Consider the following 4,748-nt stretch of genomic DNA (forward strand, 5'->3'; position numbering starts at 1 on the left):
GGATGAGAGGCTTGGGGTTTTTTGGTAAACAAATGCCACATCAAACCAAATGCTACCCATGCTCAATTTTCTTAACCGGGACTACTGGTTGGGCTCAATTTTCTCGCGAGGCTATAATTGAACCAAACCGAAATTGACCAATCAATAATCATAACCATTCACATCCCAACCTAACCGAATCAAGCCCATACCAAATTCAAATCTTATTTTAAACTAAATTTGAGGAGTTTTAATAGAAATCGATACAGAACGCAGAATATATTCATCAGTATACTACCTTCTTCGGAACCCCAGAGAGCATGTTATCCCTGTTGGCACTTCTTTTTTTTAACTCGCTGACCAATCAAAACATTCAAAATCTATATTAATATTTTTGAAGTACATTTTGGTTTATGCGCTTTAAGTTTTACTTATTTAATTTATTTTTTACAACATTAAACCCTAAAACAATTCTATAAATAACATTGCAAAGAAACTCAACTACTAAACTTTCTTAAATTGACCAACATTTGTTATATTTATTACCATAAAATCTTAACAACATCTATACATTCCAATTTTTCCAAAAACAATTCTAATCATTAAAGTTTTAACCCATTAAATCTCCAAAACTATTTCTATGGATGCTAGAATCTCTAAAATATAAATGATATACAACAGATTTTTCATAACAAAAAAATTTACAATATCCATAATTATATTAATATTAATAAATTTCCTAAACTGAAAATCTAATTATAAAATGTCACATTAAATATGTTGAAAACCCCCCATATAATTTGGTTTATAATTTATTGTTGAGGAATTACCAAAAAAAATAAAATTCTATTAATTATCATAAACTATATATATTGACATGGAAAAATTATAAACTATAAAAATATGCTAATTTGGTAAAACAGTTAACATAATTAAACTTGATAAAAAAAACTTATTTTGATTATTTTTTTACGCAAAAACTTATTTTGATTTTGATGAGACGGGTTAGCATTAATCTCATATAGGGAGTTAAGTGAAATTGTTTTTTTTAAACACTTTTAGATGTGTACCATGAGATAAATGTATTAATAGACTATACATATACCACACGGGTTAAACCTTAAAAACACTACAAAAATCCTATACTTTGAATACTTATATCAAATACCTGTAAAATTTTATATTTTTAAAATTAATAAAAAAATAATAAAATAACAAATAAATACAATATAAATTTAAAAATTTTAAAATTAAAAATATTGTCCTGCGGTGTACTGCGAGTTAAATCCTAGTATAGTATATAATTGTAGTCCATTCTTTGGACTTTGGAGCCTCAAAGGGTATATTTCTTACCCTACTGTTTTGGGGACAGATCTACCCCAACCCTACTAGATATGTTAGAGCATCATTACTGGCGTTACTCAATGCGTTACTCAGTATTTTTAAGCTTCAAAAATAAATCAAAAAGGCTTTTTTATTAGAGAAGCGTTACTATGGGAAGCGTCGGAAGCAACTCAAAACAACTCATAAGTCACGACACGTGTCAATATTTGGTTGGATAATAAAAAAATAGAAAAACAATTTTTTTTCCTTCCTATTCTCCGTTTTCTCGCGAATCTTTCTCTCTTTACTCTCGACGGGGTGATAGTAATCCTAAATTTCAATTTCAGTAACCATAAATTCAAAATTAGCTCTTGGAATTTAGAATACTGGCCATTGTTGATCGATGCGTAGGTCAAGGATCTTCAATTTGATCCAATATGAGTTTCAATTTGTTCAATTTCTATGCTGAGCGGCTTGTGTCTGATGCTTCTGAGAAGAAACACTCCAAATCTTGCATTGCTCAAGCCATATCAGCATCTCGGTTGAGGTATTTTTTTCCCCTATAATCTTTTAGTTTTGTCTAAATCTCTCAGTTTTTTTTTTTTAAATTCGCAATTTGTCATTTGTTTGTTCTTTGGTGGATTTGGGGGTTGTTGGATTTTGATTGATGATGTTGATGTTGATGATGATGCTTAGTTGACGATGGTGAATTGATGATTAATTGATGATGTTTAGTTGTTGATGATGATGATGAATTGCTTAGTTGATGATGATGCTGATGCTTTCTCTGGTTTTTATGGTTCGATTCTCGTGTGTGTGAAAATTTTTGTGTATCTTTGCTTCTTTCTCTTGCTTTGATTCCATGACATAAGAACTAATTGCATGAATGATGATGATGCTGATGATTAGTTGATGATGATGTTGATGCTTAGTTGACGATGATGAATTGATATACTTAATTGATGGCCATTGGATTTTCTTTGATTTACACATGTTTCTCTAGATTTCTTGATGAGATGATTAAGAAGTTCAAGCAATCTTGCAGGGTACATGTTGTTTGATATTAATCTTCTCAAAGCAAGGCTTGGTCAAGGAAAATACAAAGTTCTCTAAAACAAAACGAGGAAGGCCTTGCTATGTCTTCCACGCCATAAGCACATTAAGTTCATATCACAGACTGCTATCCTTGAGTTAAAATGTTGAGTTGCGGATAGAGGGAGATCACTATTTGAAGGCGTTCTTAGGGAATACCCGAAAAGAACAGACTTGTGGAGTGTATATCTGGACCATGTTCGTTTATATTCTGCTTCTCCAAAGTTTATGTTTCATTGCCATCTTTGTAGCATTCTTAACTTGTAACTCATGTTTTTCTTTGTACAGGAGATCCGGCTGGGAGAAGTGGATGTAATTAGATCTTTATTCGAGAGAGCCATTAGCTTGAGCTTGCCTCCTAAGAAGATGAAGGTGCGAAACAGCCTGTTCTCTAAGTCTGTTTCATAAAGTGTTCTTGATTACTATGGATTCTAAACTATTTTGTGTTGTGTGTTCTCAGTTCTTGTTCAGAAAGTACTTGGGATATGAGAAATCTGTTTGTGACGAGGAGAGAGTCGAATACGTGAAACAGAGGGCGATGGAATATGCAGACAATACCTTGACCTGAGATTTTGTTGTAACAAATTCCCAATTTTTGTAAAAATTCTAAAATTTTGAGAAGCAACTATTTGAGCAAGGCTGTCTAAAATTTTAAAAATATTATTTTAGTGAAGGAATGATTTGGGGTTCTCTAGTGGAAGACTGATTTTGCTTAGGTTCTCTTAGAATTGCTTTAGTTAATTTAGTATCTATCTATTATAATAAAGTAAGGTTACACCCTCTAAGAAGCTCAAACTATCTGCCACGTGGCACTTCTGAATGCTTTGTTTTTTTCTTTAATAATGTTTTATCTCATGTTTAAGCTAATTGATAATGGGTTATAAATCATTAATGGGCCACAGAATTTTGTCTGACTTCTTAAAAAAAAATCGACGGAATCTCTGAATTCCGACTTCTCCTCTTCCTCGTCTCTCTCTGTTCTCCACCCCTTCCCCCTTGTCTGTTCAATTCTGCAAGATTTCGAATCTGCCGAGTCGAAGAGAATCTCGACATCTCCATTCTTCTACAGCTTGACATATAGCTAATGTAAAACTCACACCTGTCTAAAAAACTTATTCACCAAAATTTTAACTAAACTAACTACCAATAAAACGTATTTAATCAAATACATATAACTCACATTTTAAATATAAAACTTTAAAAAAAATTATCAATTAATCCACAAATAAGACATTTAATCATACACTTTAAAATTACACTTTCTTATATAATAAAGTATGATACCTTTTAAAACTTTCTTCCACAACTTAACATGTGGCTACTATAAAACTGACACCTGTCCAAAAAACTTATTCACCAAAAATTTAAATAAACTACCAATAAAACATATTTAATCAAATAAAAATAACTCACACTCTAAATGTAAAATAAAAAATATATATATTCAATTAATCCAAAATAAGACATTTAATCATACACTTTAAAATTAAACTTTAATATAAAACTAAAAAAAAAAAATTAAACCATAAGTAAAACACATTTTATCTTATACATTTAACTCACAATTTAATATAAAACGGAAAAAAACATTTCCAATTAAACCACAAACAAAACACATTAAATCATTGAAATTTAACTCACCTTTTAATATAAAGCTAAAATTTTTTGATCAAAACAATAAATAAAACACATTTCATCATATACATTTAACTGACACTTTAATATTATAACTGAAATAAAATAAAAAAATATTTCCAATTAAATCATAAACAAAACACATTGTGTCATATGAAACTAAAAAACTATTTCTAATAAAACCACAAATAAAATACATTCAAGAATATAAATTTAACTCATACTTCAATAAAAAATTGATAAAATTATTTTTAAGTAAACCACACATAAAATACTTTTAATAATATAAATTTAACTCACACTTTAATATAAATCTAAAATAAAATAAAATAAATTTCAATCAAAACATAAATAAAACACATTTAATCATACAAATTTAACTCACACTTTAATATTAAAACTGAAATAAAATAAATTTGCATTAACTTTATTTCTCCACTCAATTTTATTTAACTCACAATAAATTAGAATTAACTCTCATACTTTTTAGTTTCTAAACTGTAACTCTCGTTACCTTTCATCCTATAAATACTCATTTTCCATTCTCTCATTCTCTTTCACTTCATCTTAGATATTATACATTTTTGTGTTTTTTTGTTGGTTAGTTGGTTGATTATTGTTGTATGTGTTAAAAAAACAAATTAAATATTATTTTAAAAGCTTAATTCTAGATTTTAATTTTAGAGACTATATTATATGTATCTTACTTTTTTTTTTTT

At 28.8% G+C, this 4,748-nt stretch overlaps 1 long non-coding RNA gene across 1 annotated transcript; it reads left to right on the forward strand.

Moving 5' to 3' along the window:
* LOC104711781 lies at positions 1,586–3,088 on the forward strand. The gene is made up of 4 exons (XR_755383.2): positions 1,586–1,849; positions 2,348–2,592; positions 2,683–2,766; positions 2,855–3,088. It is a non-coding gene; the product is annotated as an uncharacterized LOC104711781 (long non-coding RNA).

This window comes from Camelina sativa, chromosome 9 (assembly GCF_000633955.1).
Source record: "Camelina sativa cultivar DH55 chromosome 9, Cs, whole genome shotgun sequence".
Classification (NCBI taxonomy): Eukaryota; Viridiplantae; Streptophyta; class Magnoliopsida; order Brassicales; family Brassicaceae; genus Camelina; species Camelina sativa.